The following is a 24,014-nucleotide window of genomic DNA, read 5'->3' on the forward strand; positions in this document are numbered from 1 at the left end:
GAAAACATAAACAGACATTTCCCCAAGAAGACATACAGATGGTGAACAGACACATAGAAAGATGCTCAACATCATTCATCATCAGGAAAATGCAAATCAAAACTACAATGAGATTATTTTCTCACACTTGTCAGGATAGCCAAAATCAAAAACATAAGAAACAATAAGTGTTGGTGAGAATATGGGGAAAAAGAAACTGTTTGGTGGGAATGTGAACTGGTGCAGCTGCTCTGGAAAACAGGATGGAGGTTCCTTAAAAAGTTAAAAATAGAACTACCCTACAATCCATAATTGTATGGGTATTTATCTACTGGGTATTTATCCCAAAATAGAAAAACACTAATCCACTATGTTTACCGCAGTATTTACAATAGCCAAATTATGGAAGCAATCCAAGTGTCCAACAATAGATGAACAGATATATATAATGGAATATTATTCAGCCATAAAAGAGAATGAAATCTTGCCATTGCAATATGGATGGTGCTAGAGTGTATTATGCTAAGTGAAATAAGTCAGTCAGAAAAAGACAAATACCATATACTTTCACTCATAGGTGAAATTTAAGTATCAAAACAAATGAGCAAAAGAAAAAGAGAAATAAACCAACAAAGACCCTTAACTATAGAGAACAAACTGATGGTTATGAGAGGGGAAGCACATAGCGGGATGGGTGAAATACTTGATGGGGATTAAACTGCCCTTGCTGTGGCTGAGTAATGTACAGAACTGTTGAATCACTATACGATACACCTCAAACTAATATAACATGGTATGTTAGCTATACCAGAATTAAAATAAAAAGATTTTAAAAATAATCAATAATCATTTCCATAAATATTTATTAAGCACTTGCTGGGTACTACTCTCGACACTATGGATAGTGAACAAAATAGAGGTCAAATCCCTGTCACTTACATACCACAGGGTATTTTTACATTTAGAAAAAAGATTTGACCATCTTTAGCTCCTTTTCTCATCAGTTCTCAAAGTAGTTCAGTAACAATGTAGGTTTTCTTGGGTTTCCTTTTAATGTATTGTTTCCCATTTTCTGATTTCTCAATCATTTAGAATTAAATTAGGGAATAAAGGAAGACTATGGCAGCTCTTACTTCCACTCAAATTACTTATTTTTTATAATAAAGCTCACAATTTCTTGTGGGTATAGGCTAAATATGGGATCAACAAGCAAATGTTCCACTACCCTCCCATAAGAACTTAAACAATAGAAAAGTATGATCATGTTTTGAAAATCAAACTATGCAGTCAATATTAGTGTATGGAGCAGAAAAATAACTTTAAAGTTAAGGAAAGAGTAAGTCTTAGGATAGCAAACTGAATTTCTGATTGAACATATTAACAATTAAAAAACAAACAAACAATGCCAGTCAGAAGGAGAACATGAGTACTGCCAATCTCAAAAGCAAAACAAAGCAAGAATCCTAGATGCATCCTCAAACAATAGTTGGGGAAGAGAGCATCTTCTAAACATCTAATCTTCTAAGGTTTCTACAAATTCATTGTATGGGTATCTTCACCAATGTATGGGTATCTTCATACCAATGCATGGGTATCTTCAGGTGTATATTAATAAGGAGATAAATACCTCAGTTATTAGTGTTGCAGTAATTACACCTTTGAATCTCACAGCTAACTCACTTTGCACTTCTGAGTGTTTGCTAAGGTCCAAACTAATATGTTATTCCTGATTATTGTGCAACAATCATTTAACTCTCTAGGCATTAGTCAGCAACTTGAGTTCAAATTTAAGTTCTCTGAGACGCTAAAGAGTTCAATTCTCTAAAAAAACTACAGGGTCAAGGAAGAACCAACTCAGCCCTGGAGCCCTTAAAGGGTCATCTTCATGGTGAGGATTTCATGAGGGAGTAAGCCCCCATTTTTCCATGTGCCTTGAATTCTTTTCATTAATAAAGATCCAGATCTTCCATATCTATCTGGACCTTCATTGATGACCATTTTCATCCCCATGTTTGTGTCCCATCAAGGGAGAACTTTGCTCCCTGGTTCTGTTCAGTTCCTACAGGTTCCCTCTTCTCCAGGCAAAGTGTTTAACTCCCTAAACAGTCTTCAATAGGGCTTGCATGCCCAACTATTTGTCCACAGATTTGGGGTCAACAAAGGCAGTATAAAGGGCAATATTCTTTACTATTCCTTTTGCTCTACTCTGAGCCGTTTCTCTGACTTCAACTTTGTCTCTTTTTTGAGTTGCCTCTCTACTTGTTTCCCTTCTTTTACCTTTTCCCCTGAGCTTCTCTCATCTAGACTGTTAAGGGTACCAAAAAAAACAAAAACAAAAACACAGTTCTTCCACTATGGATCAAAGAATTTTCTTCAGTTGCCCTAAATATCAGGGCTTCATGATAAGGTAGGATAGAGAAAAATGAGTTCTGGAGTATAAGTGAAAGATAAGAGGTAAGACAATGCACAAAAAATAATGAGACATATACTTACATAAAACTGAATCACAAAAAAAGATGAAACAGTTGGCTCCAGATAAGTAAATTAACCAAAACAGATCTTAGTTTCTAAGTAAACCACACTGATGCTTGCTTAAAGAGTTGTTCATTATTGGACTACATATCCCAGTTGAGAGAAAGATCCTTTGTCTGCGTTAGTCTTTCTGCTCCCTTGCACTCTCTAATTATCCATCCACTTTTACTCTCAAAAGCATCTCATTTGGTCAATTGTATATGCAGTCATGTTTATCATACTTGGAATAATTAGAGTTTCTTATTTCTGGGTTTATTCATTGTTGGTAGTTGGTGTGGTTTTTTGTTTAATCCTGTATTTGTTTAGTATGCTGCCTGCGCAGGATTGGAATACATCTAATTGTTAAAATTAAGGTGCTCCCACACTTGGTGGATTAGTTTGGCTCATTCTTAATTATTTATCTGGTGTATTCACTAATGACACTAGATAAAACTCTTATCATTCTGCACTAGTTAAAATTAAAAGTAAACTGTGACACCATTTGAAGTACTGTTGAACTTTAGCTCTCTTTCAGTTAAAAGATTCTGAAAGAACAGGTGATCAATTTTGCATTTTAAAAATAAACACAAATTATTTTCTCTGTTGAGTAATTAATGCATAATTACATAATTACTTTATCACATGGCTCTGCTCAAATAATTATATATGGCCTTTATGCAAGCTCTCTGTGCTCTAAGCATTTTGCACACATGATTAAGCGGCTAGGGAATTTTTCCTTAAAGGGAAGACTATCTACTAAATTATTTTTAACATTAAGTAACTGTATATTTATATATGCATTTAACAACTGGTTCATCACAAAAATGGCCCTGATTCTGCATCCTTCCTTACACCACAAATTTTGCAATATGACTTTGAGGATCTTCCTAACAAGAAGTAGAACTCATATTCTCATTTCTCAAATGTGGGCCGGCCTTGTGACCTACTTTATCTAAAGGAATATGGCAGAAGAAATTTGGCAGATCTAAGGCAAAACTTCCAGGGAGTCTCCACACCTGTACTTATTTCTTGAAACTATGTTCAACCACAGAAGGACAAGTATAGGCTAGGCTAATGAACTAAGTCATCTCATATACATCTACAGAGCAAGAGGAATGCCAGACCCATGAAGGAGATCATGCTAGAAAATCCTCTAGCCAGCCAACGTGGTAATTAATCAAAAATACATAAGTAAACCCATCTGATATCAACTAAGCCTAACTCAAATCAGCAAAACTCTCCACCTGACTCTTAAACTATGGAGTAATAATAAATGCTTATTGTTAGAAGTCTTTAGAGTTTGCATAAGGTTGTTACAAAGAGATGGCTCACTGATATGATACCTCTCAGATAGTCTTACTTCTGTATGTACAAAACATTTCAAAATAATATAAACTATATTATTTTGCATTACTAGCTATACAGCTCCATCTCTGAATGTCCACTCAGATTTAAGATGTCTGAAACCTTTAATTTATTTTCCAAATTGTGTCCCTATTATGTTTCATCACTTTACTTAAGTAAAGAAAATTTATTATTTTTTCTACATTTGCTAGTTATCCCATTCAATTACTCATCCTAGCCAATGGATTCTCCATTTAAACATTAATCAAATAATCAAGTATAGTCTCAACTCTTCATTCACACATAGTGCCCAATTTGGAACTATATCACCTCTCCCTGGAATTAATTGTCTTGTCTTCAGTCTCTCTCTACAAATAAATTCTATCAGAATTATTTTTCTGACAGCACACACCTAATTTTATGTCTTCTTCCCTTAAAAATCATTCTATGTTAAATTTAAATACATATACCATTTTTGTCAATAAGTACTTATATAATTTTCTGGGTGGTACAAAACACAATATTACTCAGTATAAACAAAATAATATTCACTGCAGTACAATTAGTTTTTATTTTGAAAATCATTTATCTGGGTAATGAATTTGTGGGCCATTTAAAAAATTCTTTCTGCTTTGATGCATTGAAGAACAATAGCAACCACATTAACAAATTATATTATAGGAGTCAAATTATATTATAGGAGGGGTTGAAGTTCATATGAAGTTCATATGCAAATCCAATATCAAATCTTGCCATTTTCATTCTCATTCTCATCCCAAATTTAACATCCCTCCTAAGTTGTCATTATTCCTTTAATCAAGATGCTTCATCTGTCTCAAATGTCCTGTCTTATTCCTCACTAGGAAAAAATCTTGTTCATCCAATGAAAACATAACTTGAAAAACACTATCTCAGTGACACCCTCTTTGGTAATGCAGTCAGAAATAGTCCCCAACTATGTGCTCTCCTACAGCAACTTTTTTCTACTATTAATATAGTACTTACCTCATTGCAGTTAATCGTATAGTTTGTGTTTCCTGATTGACTGTGAGCTCTTTAAAGGCAACGATTATACAATTTTCATTTTTGTATCCTTAGGATCTAATAAAGGGCCTGGCAGTAGATATAAGTGGCTACCTATACATCAATAGGAACATATTTTATGCAGAGTGAGTAGGATTTTTCCTCACTGGTTTCTAGTATATGCCTCTATAGAGTAATTGCAACAGACAATTAATGAGCAAACTATTTGGAATTGTTTTCACATTCCATATTATATTTTAGACCATCAGCAGCACTTATGTGGGCATTATTGCCAGTTTTTATATGAATAAACTTGGAAAGGAATGGGGAATTAACAAAAGGTACAAAGGTCCTTTAATTCTATAGTTCGGTATCTTTTTACTTGACTAAAATCTTAGATTCAAGAAAACAACTTAATCACAGTACAGTATGAGTTAAAACCCCCATAGTACCCAACTAACTTCAGGGTTTATATAAACTGAAAGTTTAAAAGCGTGCATGAATACTTTTAAGGTGTCATTTCCACACCATACATTATTAAGCTATGTTTCCCTACATATAGGCTCATTGTAATTTTCTAGTGTCTTGATAACCTAAAACAAACAAACAAACAAAACCTGCTTATTAAAAAAAAAGTGATGCAACAATGACAATTTCAAATTATTTCATATTTCTCAAAACATAAGTAAAAAAACTTTGATTTTAAATATGATTCTCATTAACAACAATAAAACTTCAGGTTGAATTTCCTTGAGAGATCTTCTTCAGAATTTTTATGAACAACCTTCTTTACTGCATGGCGCTAATCCTCATTTCCTTAAAAGAATGTTCTTTATTCTTATTGTACCACATGCATGGTTTTGGTCTCGAAATTCGGTTTTCTTCGCCAAGTTAGAGACTGAAATGCATGAAGGAGGGATTTGTCTCCTCTGCTGATTCTGTCAGCACATTCGTTCCAGACAATGAAAAGTAAATAACCATAATGCTAGTAATATGTACCAATAAAAGCCTAATAATGGTATTGACAGTAAATTGACAAGAAGTAAACTATATAGCCTTCAATACATCAAAGACATCTGCTAGTATGGAGAAATGCTGATTTCCTTGATTTTGGCTTGGTTGCTTATTTATTTGTTTTTGAGGTCTCTGATATTCTAATCTAGAACTCTTGCCAGACAGTTAAGCATGCTCTTACAGGATATTGTAGTTAAAACTCAAAATAAATTTAAACAAACGATGCAATGCTGCATTTAATAAAATACAATTCAGTAGCTGAAATCGGGTACTAACTTCAGAAAGGAGTCACACGTATAGGACAATTAGGCAATCCGTTCATCAGATGGGTCTACCGATAGAGCAGTTACCTAACATGCATTTCAACCACATGCTTATCTGCTGCTTATCCAAAAATAGTGTATTTACAGAGTACAAGATACATTTAAAGATTATATATATATTTTTTAAAGATTTTATTTATTTATTTGACAGACAGAGATTACAAATAGGCAGAGAGGCAGGCAGAGAGAGAGAGGAGGAAGCAGGATCCCTGCTGAGCAGAGAGCCCGATGTGGGGCTCAATCCCAGGACCCTGGGATCATGACCTGAGCTGAAGGCAGAGGCTTTAACCCACTGAGCCAACCAGGCGCCCCAAAAGATTAAATTTTCAAAGGGAAATCAATTTTATCTATGAAAGAACAATCCATACAGTTTTGAGTGACTTAAATTTCAGACTGATAGAATTATCTACTTAAAATCTCTGTGAAGTAAACTCACTGGACTAGCCTCTAGCATTTCTCTCTTAACATGAAATTTTTAATGAAGCTTTTCACCTAACACCTTACTTAATTAATTACCTTCTGCTCTCATTGAAGAGAGATAAAATATTAAGTAAAAGGTAGAAGTTTCTCATGATACCCAGTTTTTTCTATGTTCAAGTCAAAATTGAAAATATCACAAAAAAGCAATTGAGGAATTTTTCCCTTAAATTCCATGTAAATGAAACTAAATATGACATTTTTTTTTCTCCCAAAAAAGTGACAAAATTCTGGGTGACTGTCTCAGTTATAGTTCTTTGGATATAAGTAATAGAAATTGATTATACAATGAATTCTGTTATGCTGAAAAGAAATTAATAATAAACACACTAAGGCTAATACAGTCATCAAGTTATCATTTCAATTTTAGTTCAGTTATATTTAATCAATAAATCTAAATAAAATAAAATCAGGTAAAATACATTAAGAGCATTATATTACCAAATTTGCTAAATGTTATAAGCATTATTTTTCTTATTTCATTAAATGTTGAAACATACAATGTACATACAATGACTCAAATATATGCATATTTGAAAAATGCAATTTTTATTATATTGTGTGCATTGTTAGAATATTAGAATTCTGTATAAAAATTACTAACAAATTCTAGTTGCAAGATGATGTTGACTTAAAAAAATCTAAGTGTTATGTGATTGAAAAAATTAAATATATGTTTAGTTATGTTATTAAAAATTGATTATAATTATTCAAACAAGAAAAATGGATCCCAACTACTCCACCAAATCAAAGCAGAGCTGAAAACCCAGTCTTGTTGGAAGAATGAATATGATTTGCATCATGTAGGTTATTTATTCATCCTGAGCACTACTGGTGGTGTTGGGTACTGGGGTTTCTACTGTTTTTGGTGAGGAGTCTACTTGTACCAGAATAAAGAGAAAAGGGACTTGAGATAGACTAAAACGACATATTCCACTAAGGTAGTGAATCATCTACCAATCTTATTCTCTTCTGATTATCTTTCCACTTATTATCCTCCGTTACTCTATATATTTAACTCTCATAATGAGAAAGGAAGTGAACTCTTAATAGCAAAGCGAAAGGTATTATTACATGAACGATGATTTCTCATTATTTAAGAGCAAGGAGAGATCTGTGATGACCACGAGGGACTATTTTACAGGACCTTAAGAGGGTTTGAATAAAGAGAAGTAAAGTAAATCCAGTCATAATACTGATAATGTAAGATTTCCTCTTGGCATGTTGCAGAGTGAAAAACACTGTCCATGGAATTAGTACAATGGATTCAAGTTCCAAATTTTATATCTCATCTTATATAAATGTAGGCAAGTCAATTAATCCGTCATTTTATCTGTATAGTAACAGGAGAAACAATGCGGCCCACCCAATTGCATTATTATGAGAGGACCACTTTTTAAAATGAAACAATTTTTGAAACACAAAGACTTAAATGAGTAAGGGTTATTAAGTTTAGTTTAAATCAACATTTGTTTATTTTTTGTCTCTTTTCTAAATTACCCATATTCTAAATTTTGAAACTTGAGTTCTTGATAACATTTCCTAAATCACTCAAATATTATCACAACCACATTCTTAGATAATTTCTACACTAGAAGGTTCAGGAGGGCAGTGATGACTTCTGATTTATTTACAGCTTTAGCTCTATGTCCTTCAGAGCCCAGCATTTTGAAGGTGCTAAATAAATATTTCTTGATTGAACGAAATTCATTTAGTGCTTGAGATTTAGTGCTCAAGAAATCCATTCTTATCCTGAAGTTTAGAGCAGCAAATATATGGATTCAAGAAATTTCTGTTTTAGAGAAGTTCAACAAACTTGTAACAACTTTTACTATGTTCTACTATGTTTCATTTTGAATGTAATGTAGTGACAAGGGCAGGGGTTCAGTTTTGAAATTAAAAACTCTTCCATACATCATCAATTATTTTTCTGTGTTCCGGAGTAGTAGCACTAATTTGCTTTTATGTACCATTTGTATAAAGAAATAACTACATTAAATGTTAATAAAAATAATACATAAATCTTTATTTTTTTTTTAATTTATTTATTTATCTGTTTGACAGACACAGATCACAAGTAGGCAGAGAGGCAGGCAGAGAGAGAGGAGGAAGCAGGCCCCCTGTTGCGCAGAGCGCCAGATGAGGGGCTCGATCCCAGGACCCTGAGACCATGACCTGAGCTGAAGGCAGAGGCTTTAACCCACTGAGCCACCCAGGCACCCCTAAAATTTTTTTAAAAGAGAAAGGACTACAATGGTACATTTAGTTACATGAAAGTAAAGCAAGTACTTCGTTCGCTTCTTTTTTCCTGGAGAAATGTAAGGGCAGCACTATGTAGAAACTCAAACTGAGACACTTCGTATTTTATTTAGCAATGTAAGTTGGGTATGCATTTAGCCAGTGTCTTAATTGGGGCTGCTATAACAAATCACCATAGCTTAGGCTCTTAAAACATTTCTCATAGTTCTAGAGACAGGGAAGTATAAATTCAAGGTGCCAGCAGACCTAGTGTCTGGTGACACCCCACTTCCTGGTGCAGAGATGGTTGTCTTCTTGCATTCTCCATGGTGGAAAGCACAGTTAAAGAGAGCAAGCTCTCATTCTTTTTTTTTTTTTTTTTTTTTTTTTTTTTTTTTTTAAGAAGGGCATAAATTCAATTCTTCTTTTTTTTTTTTTAATTTTTTTTTTTTTTTAACTTGACAGAGAGAGATCACAAGCAGGCAGAGAGGCAAGCAGAGAGGGAGAGGAGGAAGCAGGCTCCCTGCTGAGCAGAGAGCCCGATGCGGGGCTCAATCCCAGGACCATGGGATCATTACCTGAGGTGAAGGCAGCGGCTTAACCCACTGAGCCACCCAGGCGCCCCCATAAATTCCATTCTTGAAGGCTCCATCTTTTTTTTTTTTTTTAAAGATTTTATTTATTTTATTTGACAGACAGAGATTACAAGTAGGCAGAGAGGCAGGCAGAGAGAGAGAGAGAGAGAGGAGGAAGCAGGCTCCCTGCTGAGCAGAGAGCCCGATGCGGGACTCGATCCCAGGACCCTGAGATCATGACCTGAGCCGAAGGCAGCGGCTTAATCCACTGAGCCACCCAGGCGCCCCGAGGGCTCCATCTTTATGACCTAAATACCTCCCAAAGGCTGCACCTCCTCATCATCATTGCACTGATGGTTAAGAATCTCAACAAATGGAATATGGTGGTTAGGAAGGCACATAAACATTCAGTCCATGGTAGCCAGACTATACTATAGCAGAGTTACAGAATTAAGTTTCCTAAATAAGGATCTAAATATAAATGCCTATGAAAGCAGGATTTTGTTGTTGTTGTTAACCAAATGTCATCACAAGTAATCTGGTAATTCAGAGGACTGATCTCTTTACCATATTATGTTGGAAGTAATATTGTGAATAGGATTCAAATTGTATTATAATGTCTCTGCTCAGACTGTTGACACCACCTCCGACATATGTTATTTAGAGTTAAACAATCCAAAACACTTTGGAAGCATATTGACAACTACTTTGATTGGCTTTTTGGAACTATTTAAGTTGAACATGTCTTGTGTGCCATGGTGAACAATTTTCCTTCAGGGCATCATCTGCAAGAGGAAACGAGGGAGGCCTTCATTAACCAGAGGAGGAAAAAGAACTCTTTCTGGGATTGTTTGGGTAGAGTTTATAAATAGGGTTCAGTTCCAAAGCTCTTCTGTCAATGAAAGCAGAGCTGGTCCCAGTTAGAGGCAGCAGACTGGGGAGAAAGGAGAAGTCAACTGTAGAGAACTCCCTTGGTCTGTGGATCTAGAAATGAGGTCTTACTTTTAATAAATGTAATTATCTTTGTTCATAAACATAAATAAATGTAATTACCGTTGTGTGTAAACTTTATATTTCTGTGCATAAATTGTGTCTACCACAAAAACAAAATGTGCAAAGTAGTAGCAAAGCTACAGAAATGCATCAAATGATGGGAGGTGGTAGCCTTAGAAATATAAAGCAGGCATCTGGAGAGGGAAATCTGGCTGAGGTAATCAGCTAAAACTGTCATGAATTTCTATTTTAATTAATTTTTAATTTTTTATAAACATATATTTTTATCCCCAGGGGTACAGGTCTGTGAATCACCAGGTTTACACACTTCACAGCACTTACCAAAGCACATACCCTCCCCAATGTCCATAATCCCACCCCCTTCTCCCAAACCCCCTCCCCCCAGCAACCCTCAGTTTGTTTTGTGAGATTAAGAGTCACTTATGGTTTGTCTCCCTCCCAATCCCATCTTGTTTCCATCAAAAGAAATGAAATCTTGCCATTTGCGACAACATGGATTGAACTAGAGCGTATCATGCTTAGCGAAATAAGTCAAGCAGAGAAAGACAACTATCATATGATCTCCCTGATATGAGGAAGTGTCATGAATTTCTAGAACCTAATCTATCCCCTGGGTACCTCCAGGAGCAGGTAGAGAAAAGATCCATGAAAGTTTAGATTCCTACTTTCATGTATAAGATACTAGCTGAGACTGTGGTTACCTGGCTGATACAATGCGGGCTGACCTTTGATGGCTGGATGATATGAGACCATGTGGTCTTAAAAGGGGTAAATAACAATTTCACTCTATCTCCTCTCTCTCCCACTCTATGTCTACTACATACATTCCTTGGGCCTAATAGTTATAGACAATTTGAGGCTCTATTACTAAGACACTTATTATTTATTTCTATATTCAGGCATAGAGCTAAAGAAAAAATCTTTAAAAAATAAATCTGTCAAGCTTCTGCAATGGCCTGAGGTAAAAGAGCAGACCACTGTACTTAAATGTGGAAAGTTGTCCCATGATTTTAGAGTAGAGCAAGAGCTGATTTTGTGTTCAAACTATTTCTACCACCTTTTTAAAAAAATACTTTATTGTGGAATGAGTACTTACTTAACAGGAGAGCTATCCTCTTAAATGTTTTAAGTGTAAAATATAGTATTGTCAACTCTGGATACAATGTTTTAAAATGGATGTCTAGAGCTTATTCATTTAGTTTGACTGGAATGCTATGCCTACTGATCATTAATTCCTCATTTCTCCTTCTCACTAGCCCCTGGAAACTACCTTTCTACTCCAATTCTATGAATCTGACTATTTTAAATGCTTCATATAAGTGTAATCATGCAGTATGTGTCTTTCTGTAACTGACTGACTTCACTAATAAAATGTCCTCAAGATTCACCCATGTTGAGGCATCTGGGTGGCTCAGTGGGTTAAAGCCTCTGCCTTCAGCTCAGGTCATGATCCCAAGGTCCTGGGATTGAGCCCCACATCCAGCTCTCTGCTCGGCGGAGAGCCTGCTTCCTTCTCTCTCTCTGCCTGCTTCTCTGCCTACTTGTGATCTCTGTCTGTCAAATAAATAAATAAAATCTTAAAAAAAAGAAAAGATCCACCCATGTTGTAGCATATTGCAGAATTTCCTCCTTTTAAAAGGTCAAATAATATTCCATTGTAATTATATACCACATTTTCTTTATTCATCTGTCAATGAACATTTAGGTCATTTCCACATCTTGGCTATATGCAATGAAATGTGGGAGTGCTAATACCTCTTTGAGATCTCAATTTCATTTCTTTTGGATTAAAATGCAGAAATGACATTGTTGGATAAAATGGCTGTTCTATTTTTAATTTTTTGAGGAAGCGCCATACTGTTTTCCATAGCAACTATACCATTTTGCATTTCTACCTATTGATTACTAAAAAAGTTTGGCTCTGGAACATACCTATGTGCTATTTCCCAATTGTTTCTCCATTTTTAAAAATTTTAATTCCTATTACTTTTGTACACACAAAAACAAAACTTAAAAAAAAAAACCTCTACATATTTATATATCTGTTTATTTACCTTGGAAATAGCTTTTTTTTTCCTTCTTTTTTTAAGGAAACAGCTGTTTTGAAAATACTGTTTCATGGGTAAGAAAATATATTTTTTATTTTTATTTATTTTTAAAAAGGGCATCTGTGTGGAAAACAAACTTAGTTTTCATAAATTTTGAGTTTGATTTGGAAAAATTAAGCTGCTATAAGAAGTCAGATTCAGAAAGATGATTCCCTCTTACCCTCTTATAAGTACTAGAAAGGATTTTGCAGTGAATTGAACATCTTCACAGAATGCAGGGAAGATCATGTAGAAACCCTGACAATGCAAATTACTGTAATTGTTAGGACTTTTTTTTTAATTTAAATTCAATTTAATTAACATGTCATATATTAGTTTCAGGGGTAGAATTCAATGACTAATCAGTTATAACACCCAGTGCTCAGTACATCAAGTGCCCTCCTTAATGCCCATCAACAGTTACTCCACCCCCACCTACCTCCACTCCAGCAACACTCAGTGTGTTTAATAGTGTTAAAAGTATCTTATGGTTTTCAAGTGATGAAGAACTTAGCTATATTACATATAAGTTTCTTTCCAAGGTTTATTCTCATGTCTCTTCTCTATCTTTGCAGTGATTGTAAATTCTTATTTATAATAACTTCAGGAAGACTAATGATATAACTTGTTATCAAGTATATACAAAATGTAACAATTCTTGATTTTTTTTTTTCAAAAAATTAAACAGGTAAGGTGGAATTAGGAATGGAAAGACCTTGGTACAGAGATTCTCCATGCTCTAGAGTGGGAAGTCAGGGTGGGTGGAACACTTTCCCTTTCTGCATTTTTGTTTCTCTGCTTATTAATTGGTGGGAAGAACAAAAGGGATCATGTGGTCAAGTGCTATGAAGGCCAAATGCAATGTAAACAAGAAAAGAGAGCCAGGATAACACAATAGCAGTGGGGGCATCTGTAGAGAACCAGGAACTGGATGTTATTTTTTTTTTTTTAATTTTATTTATTTTTATTTCCAGCATAACAGTATTCATTATTTTTGCACCACACCCCGTGCTCCATGCAATCCGTGCCCTCTATAATACCCACCACCTGGTACCCCAACCTCCCACCCCCCGTCCCTTCAAAACCCTCAGATTGTTTTTCAGAGTCCATATTCTCTCATGGTTCACCTCCCCTTCCAATTTCCCCCAACTCCCTTCTCCACTCTAAGTCCCCATGTCCTCCATGCTATTTGTTATGCTCCACAAATAAGTGAAACCATATGATAGTTGACTTTCTCTGCTTGACTTATTTCACTCAGCATAATCTCTTCCAGTCCCGTCCATGTTGCTACAAAAGTTGGGTATTCATCCTTTCTGATGGAGGCATAATACTCTATCCCCAGGGGTACAGGTCTGTGAATCACCAGGTTTACACACTTCACAGCACTCACCAAAGCACATACCCTCCCCAGTGTCCATAATCCCACCCCCTTCTCCCAAACCCCCTCCCCCCAGCAACCCTCAGTTTGTTTTGTGAGATTAAGAGTCACTTATGGTTTGTCTCCCTCCCAATCCCATCTTGTTTCATTGATTCTTCTCCTACCCACTTAAGCCCCCATGTTGCATCTAAATGCGACCAACTGCTAGCTAGCCACAAAGCAAGCCCAGTATCATCAACTTTGCAAATTTGCTGAAAGAAACAGAAAAAGTCTGTTTTTTTAGGTAAACTATCCTAGTTTTTAAATGTTGAGAACTCAGTTTTTTGCACACTATCTACCACAACACAACAAAATCACCACTGCGTGTTTGACTTATAAGCTGCCAGTTGGCAACCTACAAGCTAGAGAATCTCCAGTTATGGTGCTAATATGCCTTAATTGGAAGTGTGCTGAGCATTTAACATCTCTTCTATTCAGAAGAACGTCTAGGGACTTTAAGGATATAACTGTGCTAGAGATTGGAAAAAATGGTTCATTAATGCCAAAAACTGGTTGGTAAAGTACCAGTTACATTTTTTTTTTTTTTTTTTTTTTTACTATTTGGTTGTATACTTGGTACTGGAAATCACTACTATTTTCATGATTCTGTTAATATTTTTTTGTTTCCCTTGTTTTTAATTTAAATTCATTGAGCCAACATTATAGTACATCATTAGTTTCAGATGTAGAGTTCAATAATTCATCAGTTGTGTATAACACACATCGGTCATCACATCACAAGCCTTTCTTAATGCTCATCTTTTTTTAATATTCTTTATGCCGTGTGTGATTATAAGCATGTAAGTATCAGTGCAATTTGAAATATACTTGCTAAATTGAACATGCTAAATATTGTTCCATGTTCCACATTTTCCTTTCAGATTAAAAGCTCCTGAAAAAATGCACTATTACCCAAAGCAGTCTCTCATATTATAACTCAGTGACAAGTATAGAGCTCACTGCACCTGCTAATAATGGTAGCCTCTACCAGAGTCTTTGCCTACAGTCTCTTTATCAGAAAACCAAACCAAACCAAAACAAAACAAAACAAAAAAACAGCTTTTTGATCTAATTATCATCATTTCCATTGATTATGGTGTTTTTCAGAGAATTAGACTAAAACATAGTGTTGCTTATATGACGAGATCAAATAATGACAAAGGCACACACACAAAGAGTGTTTGATCTCAATGACAGACTAAGCCTTCCGAATTGCTAGTCATTAAGACATCATATTGGAAAAGGTTTTATGTGGCACAGATACAAAGCTTTCACATGGAATTTGGATGAAAAAAATAGGCTTCTTTCTTTTACTTTTTTAAATGACTAATTTGCTTCAGAAAGCAGTTAATAAAAGTGTATCCCTATACTTGGATTCCTTTTGAGTTTCTAGGAAGATTTTGTTAGCTCTGGAAAGTGGGACTCTAGGTGATCTTTTGTGTCAGTCATGGTGTCCACACCAAAAAGAAACTAATTCATCTGATGAAATTTAAAACTGATAAAACATACACCCAAACCATTTCTTAGCTAGCTTTTGCTGCAGAAACCACTTTCCACTCTGAAAGCATTTTTATCCTTGGCATTAACATTTTCACAAGGATATGTGTTAATATGCAGACTGTTTGTTTCCCCCTGCTCAGCACTTAACTGAAATATCAATTTGAAACTGTGGGATTTGGTTTTTCTGTTATTAATGGATCACTCTCCTTTTTTTTTCCTATGTTCTTTCTGAAAGTATATTTCATATTGATGTTATATATGCTAGATAAGATTATCCAGATCTCTTAATTTTGCTTTCAAATTGTCCTAATTTTGTCTTTGTCTTTATTTTCCTCTATCTTTTCCACAACCACTGTGTTAACTTACCTAACATACTTCTTCCTCAAAATTTCCCTTTCAAACCAAACACACACAAGCACATACATGCACACACAGAAAGAGGGGGCAAGGATAGAGTCTTACTCTTTCTTTTTCTTCTCTCTCTTTTTTTTTTTTTTAAACTTGGACAGTAACATTTTGGGAAGCTTATATTTTGTTCTTGTTTCAGAATACTCTTTCATTCTAGTAGTTTCTTCTTTTGGGGGAATATGCCATCTTCTCTAGTCTTTATGAGAATGTTAATTTGGAATTAAAATGTATTTGCGTATTTTCATATAACAAAATTCTTTGTAGTTTATAGCTCCATGTGTTCTGAAATATGACAGAGCTTCACTACCCAATCATCATCCTTCCAAAAATTCCCTTTTGCTGTCTTTCCATACCCTTTTTGTGCTCTCTACCATGCATGCACAATTCTGTATTTTTTTTTTTTTGTATTTTTTTTAACCTTACTAACTAAACTTTCTACCTGGAGCAGGTCCTTTTTTACTGGCTGACCTTCCCCAGAAGAGAGAGAGAGATTAACAGGTCCAGGTACAGAAACAGGATGGAATAGCAGGATGGAATAGTGACTGTCACTTTGGGAGGGGGGTTGGAATAGGGGATTGCATGCATGGGTGTAGGGATATGTTCCTCTGTTTCCTCATTATTACTTGACTCTGAGTTTGTTTCCATGTATTAGTTGAAACAGTTACCTTTCCTACTCTTGAAGGAGTGGCCTTATGCAGAAGATGAATCTTATGCAGAAGAAGAATCTTATCATTCAAACCTGCCCTAGTTCTTGCCTCTTGAACCTTTGTGGTTGTCTAAGCTGATTTATTCTTGAAAGTTCCTGGTTGCTTAGGGTGTAACAACACCTATCTGTGTTCTAAAGGGAGGGACTTAGTTTCATGCTTACTAGAAGCCAGACCCTCAAGCATCAGGTTTTAAAGTGTGCCCATATACACAGTCCTGTGGGACAACAATCATAAACCCTGCTGGCCTCCACACCAGGTAATCTGGAGGAATCTCCTGATGAGAGCTACAAATTCAGGGCTCTATACAAGTGTGTAGTAAGTTCCCTTCTTGCAGATACCAGTGAACTACAGGAAGGCCTAGGGAGAGTGCAACAATGGTAAACCCCAGCCTACATTCCTGAGATAACTTCGGAAACCTCTAGAGGTTAACCTGAACAATATCCTTCAGGCTGAAGCTCCAGGACAAGTAAATAGGACATTTTCAATGGAAGATTAGGGGTTTGTTTCATTCTGTTGTCTGTATCATGCCTGGGGGTGGCAGACTGCCAAGAGCTGTGTCTCCAATTATTTTAGCCCTGGTTACCAAAGACAGCCACTCAAGGGACTCATGGACTGTGCACATGCCTGCAACTTTAGCAGAGCCACAGGCGACCATGGGGTAGGCCATCATGTTATTAAGGTAAAAAAAAAAAAAAAAGAGTACAGAATTGTGCATGCATGGTACAGAGCACAAAAAGGGTACCTGCCAGTGTCTCCATCCCCAGAGAAAGCCCCAACAGTTCCCTACCCCTCCTGCACACACTGAGATCAGCAAATGAATCTCCTTCACACATTTGTGTGAAAGGTCTAGGCACTTTCTAAACTGCTGCTTTTATACTGGGTTTCAGAGTGAGCCTAAGCATGAGTCCTTTCAGTGTGAAATCTCAGTTCCCTATAGCCCTTAGAGCTTCCTGGACAGAAGCCCTGCCATTTTTCAAAGCCAGACATCTTAGGGGCTTGTCTTCCTAGTTCATATCCCAGTGGCTGCCCATCTGATGTGGAGCATGAACCCCCTGCTCCTCAGGGAGTTTTATGTTTGTGAGATCCCTCCCAATTAATGGTTGCCACAGAACTGCCTCTCCTACCAGTTCTGATGTGGACCTGTTATCCTTTGTTGTGGAAGAGCTGTTCAGTTAGTTTTCAGGTCTTTTTCAGAAGAAATTGTTCTACAGAGAGCTATAGATCTGGTGTGTCTGTGGGAGGAAGTGAGTTCAGGATCTTCCTATGTCATCATCTTGAACCACCTATAGGTCTGGGTCTTATAATATTTTGCATTTAGTATATACCTCTATTTTAACCCTATGTCATGGTGCTGTATATATATATTTTTAAATTCCTCACTGGAAAGTGAACTCTTTGTTAATAACATCTATCCATAAAATCTACGAATATACTTTTCTGGAAGAAAAAATGTTCTTTAAATGGACATCTCATGGTGATAGAGTTATGTAAACAGCAAGGAATATGTAAAAATTTTAGCTATCTGAAACTAAACTCTTTTAGTATTTATCAACACCAAGGAAGATAAAAAGGAAATATAGTAGTAATATATATTCAAATGTTTTTATTTTTATTATTTTAAGAGAAAGTTCTTTTTTTAAAAGGTTTTATTTATTTATTTGACACAGAGAGAGAGAGAGATCACAAGTAGGCAGAGCAGCAGGCAGAGAGAGGAGGTAGCAGGCTCCCCGCTGAGCAGCGAGCTTGATGTGGGGCTCCATCCCAGGACCCTGGGATCATGACCAGAGCTGAAGGCAGAGGCTTAAGCCACTGAGCCACCCAGGGGGCCTCAAATGTTTTTAGAATGACTATGTTTCCACTAACAAGCTTCAGTTTGTTTCTGAGCCCTTCTGCAGAGTACAACTGCCGGCTATACACTCTGGGGTCAAAAACTGATTACGTTTTCAGTTGTGCTTCTTTTATGATTTTTCTCTTAGTTACAAACACACACTGAAAAAATATATCCAGTTGTGCAGGAGATATTAAAAAATTATAAATGATATGAGTTTTAAAAAAAAAAAAAACCTTGTCTAAAAACCAATACACACAGAACGAAGAGGTCCTTGAACTGCTCTTTGTAACACTAAGCCCTGAGAACTATTTCCTCTAAATAATGGACCACATTAATTTCTTAAAAAGGAAAGCCAAGAGAAAGAGAGAGAGAGAGAGAGAGAGAGAAACTTCATTGTTTCTTTACAAGTTGGTTTTGGTTATCCTCTAGAAAAGAACTCTATAACTCTCTCAATGGAAATATCATACATCAGGTACACTAGTCAATATTTCAAGCTAAATACTGCATGGAGCAATCAATTTCTATTGCTTTTAATCTATTCAAATGCTAGGAAGTATATTATTCTATGAAACTTTTTAAGTTTAGTGGCAGACTGAAACAATAATACACCTGTCGTACATATGGGCAGCAACTTTTATATATAAGTTCTTCCTCTTTTGTGTGCATACACACATACACACACACACACACAATGACTCTTAACATTATTGCCAGGATTTGTAATTACCCATGAGCATAATCTATAAATGTACTACCTCAGGGGTAGAGTGTCTGTGTGTATGTAATCTAAAGAAGCAGTAAATCAGTTTGTAATAAATTCAGTGTGTAAGGGACAGAAATAATACACATATTATATTTTGCTTTTTAGGACTAAACTCATGTACAAAGTAGTTTCTTCCTTATTATCAAGGTTCTCAATCTTTTTTGTTTTTCTATGAGATTTACTGTTATGGAAGAAGTTAACATTCTGTACACATTCCCATGGTATAACCAGAATTTTAAAACATTGTGCTATGGATGCCAAAGACAAATATGAGGCAGATAAAGTAAATTTCCAACTAACTGTCTAGACACTTTTCCAGTAACTGAGGGCTCATCTATGTGTCATACCGCATGGTTTACCAAGAAGTGACCTGTGGCTCAGGATTAGAAAATGCCAGCCTGGTCCACTGCAGCAAATGAGAATCTCAGAGGTATTCCCATTCAACTCTTATTAAGTTCTATTTTACTCCCTAAGTTTTGCCCTGAGAAGAATCTATAACGGGTCCCAGATTACTGGTAAGGACTTGCAAGTGGAAAATTCTTTTCTATGATTCAGCAAGTTGGAATGAGGAACTCCTGAGAGTTCTAGGAGTTCAGGTCAATGGTTCTTGCTATAGAAACCTAGAATTAAAATTCATCCTATGTACAGAAACCTACTGGGTGATTCTTCATGATACAGTATTGACAAAAGTCTCATTGAAGTATAATGCTGATTAAATAATAATTCTGTACTTGAATGTTTGTCCATCAATTATAATTTTTTTTTCTAAGAGAATCATAAAGGCAAAGTACAATCAAATAACTTGAAAATGGACTTTTGTAATGCAATATAGTTTTAAAAAGCAGATGTCCTCTAATGGAAGTCCCACAGGAAAATGATTCTCTTACTTAACACTAAATCTTTCATATATTTCAGAATACTATTCAAAATTTCTAAAAGGATTTGAATCTCATTTTTTTTTTAACTTTTATTTTTTTTTATTTTTTTTTATTTTTTATTTCCAGCATTTTTAAAAGAAGTTTGAAGCCTTCGAGACAAATAAGAGAGAAAAGAAACAGAATAAAAATCTTAGATAAGTTAAAAGCATGTGATCTCTGAAGTCAGTAATAGTTGCTAAATTGTGCTCTTCCATCTATAAGCTGGGTGAACTCAGATATTTTACTAAATTTTTCTGTTGTTTCATCAATAAATGAATTTAGTAATACTGATATTAAAAGGAAGTCATAATTAAGGGAGATGGTGTAAAATTTTATCACATTGCCACGCATAGAGTGATCACATTAAATTATAATTCCCTATATCTCACTTTCCCCCATGGTTTTTTTTGAGAATATCTCTTACCTTCTGCTATTTTGGGGGTAGGCAAATTTTATGATACAGGGCTTTTATTTAGAGAATATTATTACTGTGTTATTTATTAAGCATCCTTTATCTGCAAGGAGGAAGACTGACACTGCTTTGCCCTGCTAAGCCATTTGGTTCCCTACAGAAAGCTGACAAGAAAACCATCAGACATTTTGACTGATGCCCCCCCCCAAAAAACCAGATTATTGGTCATAATAAATAAATCCATCTGATATTTTGAGTTACTTACTAGTTATGAGCAGCTCATGCATTTATTATTTGCAAATAGGTAGTAGTTCAGTTTGTGTCACCACCAGGAATACAAAAGCAGGTCATTTATCACAACTCCCCAAATATCTCTAATATCATTATCTATATATGGTAGATTCTCATTATTCAGGTAACTATGTTTTGTCAAGTTTCTATGAATACTGAATTAGTCAATATTGAACCAGTGTTCTTGGGGGAAAATAGAGGATTAGGTTCCTGTAATCCCCTGGTCACAAAATTTTCATCAACTAACCAATATATGATCTTATTTTATGTGTGCTTTTCTAAAGACACTTTATTTAATATATATTTGTGATTCATTAACATTGAACTCATAAACAACAGCACTATAATTCATGCTTGAGTATACATTTCTCTGTATTTCCCCTGCAAGGGACATCACAGCCTTCTTGGACTTACAAACCCTACACAGCACTTTAGCACAACGCTTAAGGACCAAGCTATGCAGTGACATTACCAACAAAAGGCACAAAAAATAAGACATTAAAAAGACCACAGGAAGAAGACTTATTTAGTATTCAAGCTGTAATAAGAAGGCAATGCCACCTTGTTCCTCCTCAGCTCACAACATGCACGTCTGGCAACTTGAATTTTTGCCCCATTGCACATATCCTTCAATGACTGCAAGCGTATTGTATTGATTTGAGGGTTATAACCACATTATGTTGAAAATAAAGAATCCACAAGTAATAAGGATTGGCTGTAATTTTAGATGGCATAATTCTTGAAAATCTGCCTTTACATATGTTTTGTTTTCTTTCATGTTATTTTTAAATAAATATGGTATTTCTAATGTTAAAATTGGTAATGTATTAAAATTAAAATTTTTGAGATACACTGGTTTACTCAAGAGTTATCCATACAATGGATCCTTTGTGTTTAGAACCTCAGAAATTCTTGAAAATAATATCAATATTATACTAAACTAGATTATTTTACTTTTAGGTAAAGAAAAACCTTCAAGGAGTCCCAAAAAGAGATTTATGAAGAATGGTGAATATTTGGAAGATCTTGCTACAAAATACTGAAAAGAAAGATGATTGTAAATAGGTAAAATTGCTGGTGAGTAATATTGACAACCCAAGAGTAAATACCTTGAATCTGAAGTGGCTCTGATCCATTTACCATGTGATTTTCTCCAAAAGTGCTTACTAGCCAAGGTACAAGATTAGCAGTGTTGAATGGCTATATTGATCCAAGGAGAAAGGTTACAATAAGTATAGTAGAGAAGAGGGTACCAAGAATTGAATATGTGACAACAGAATAGTTGAATTGTAGTGTGATGTCTGTACTAGTTTAGGAAGTTGATAGGGACAAAGAGTGTTGGGTTGGGGAAACTTAAAGCTTCAGTGAAATCAGAGGTTTACTTAGAATACGAATTGAAAGAGGTGAAGAGAAATGAAGTTGTTATCAGAGATTATATGTTAGGGTTTAAATTTACAGAGGTATAATAGTTTGGGCTGCTCACAAAGCCCAGGGCTTCCCAAAGATAAAAAGGATGAATGGGTTAAACTGACTGATTCCTAGTAAAGAAATTTTTGATGTGGGAGACTGTTCACATTTATTCTGATGATTAAAGTTCTTGGAATAGAGAATAATGTGAGTTGGATGCCAACATCCGTTATGAATAAAGGATGGGAACTCTATAGAAGTAGTTACAAGTCAAGATAGAAGATGGTGTAGTCTGAAGTCACGAACCTCAGGAGGGAAGTGCTTTGTATGTGAGGGAAGTAGAAGAACCATCTGAAATTGGAAACAGGGACCTGGGAGGACACAAATGTCATCTCAGTCTCCTGTGTTCTCAGTAGTGTAGGAGGATAAGAGAATACAGTGTTCCCTTTAGGAGAGCTGCAGGGGAGATTAGTATGCTTAGGCTGAGAGCCAAAGTTAAATTATGTCAACTATGTTCAAAGAAAATCATGTGCAGTGGCTTAGATTTAAGGTGTAGGTTTATAATGAAAGATGGATTCTAGAGAACAGGAAGAAAGTACAGGAGCGGCAGTAAAAGGGAGCAGCAGAGGGCAGTAGGGAGGTTGAGCAAGAAAGGAAAGGAGCAACTAGGTTGGGTTTGTAGATACAATTGTGTTTAGGGATAACTGGAGTTAAAGGACTTGATGGATTTAACAAGTATTACAATTTGCAGAAGAAAAAGGTGGAGAATTCAGGTACTAATAGAGACCCGAGGAGTTTAGCATTCTGGTGTCTCCATTTACTGGGTATATCTAATCTTCTCTAGGCACACGGCTGTGACAGGATCAACTGCTGTGCATATATGCTTAATGAGGGAAAAACAAAAAAAACAAACAAACAAACAAACAAAAGACAGTCCATGTATGTTCAATGAATTAGGAATAAACTACTGATGCAAGCTGGGTCAGTGCCATTCTCCTTGCAGATTTTGGGGCTGGGATAAAGACACATGGCTATATATATCTGGTATAAAAAGCTTTAAGATGCCACATTCAGGACCTGATGATAACCATGTGTTGTGTCACACAGAACAGAGGAGGGGGGATATTTTTTAATTAAATTATTTTTTAAAGATTTTATTTATGTGTTTGAGAGAAAGAGCATGGGGGAGCATCAGTGGGGTAGGTGGCACAGGGAGGGGTAGAAGAAGCAGACTCTCCACTGAGCAGGGAAGTCAATGCAGTGACCCATCCCAGGACCTCAAGATCACAAACCAAGTTGAAGCACTCAACTGACTGAGACACCCAGGTGCCCCAGGAGGGAGGATTTTAATTTATTTTAAAAGAGAATCAAAGGGAAAGCTGTCAACTTTTCCCCACTGAGGATTATATTAGCTGTAGGTTTTTCATAGATAGATTTTATGAAGTTGAGGAATGTTCCCTCTATCCCTATATTTTGAAGCATTTTAATCAGGAATGGTTGCTGTATCTTGTCAAATGTTTTTTCTGCATCAATTGAGAGGATCATGTGGTTTCTCTCTCTTCTCTTATTGATATGTTCTATCACATTGATTGATTTGTGAATGTTGGACCACCTTGAAACCATGGATGAATCCCACCTGGTCATGGTGGATAATCTTTTTAATGTACTGTTGTATCCTATTAGCTGGGATCTTGTTGAGAATCTAAGCATCCATATTCATCAGGGATATTGATCTGAAATTCTCCTTTTGGTGGGTCTTTGCCTGTTTTGGGGATC

This window comes from Mustela erminea, chromosome 15 (genome assembly GCF_009829155.1).
Source record: "Mustela erminea isolate mMusErm1 chromosome 15, mMusErm1.Pri, whole genome shotgun sequence".
Classification (NCBI taxonomy): domain Eukaryota; kingdom Metazoa; phylum Chordata; class Mammalia; order Carnivora; family Mustelidae; genus Mustela; species Mustela erminea.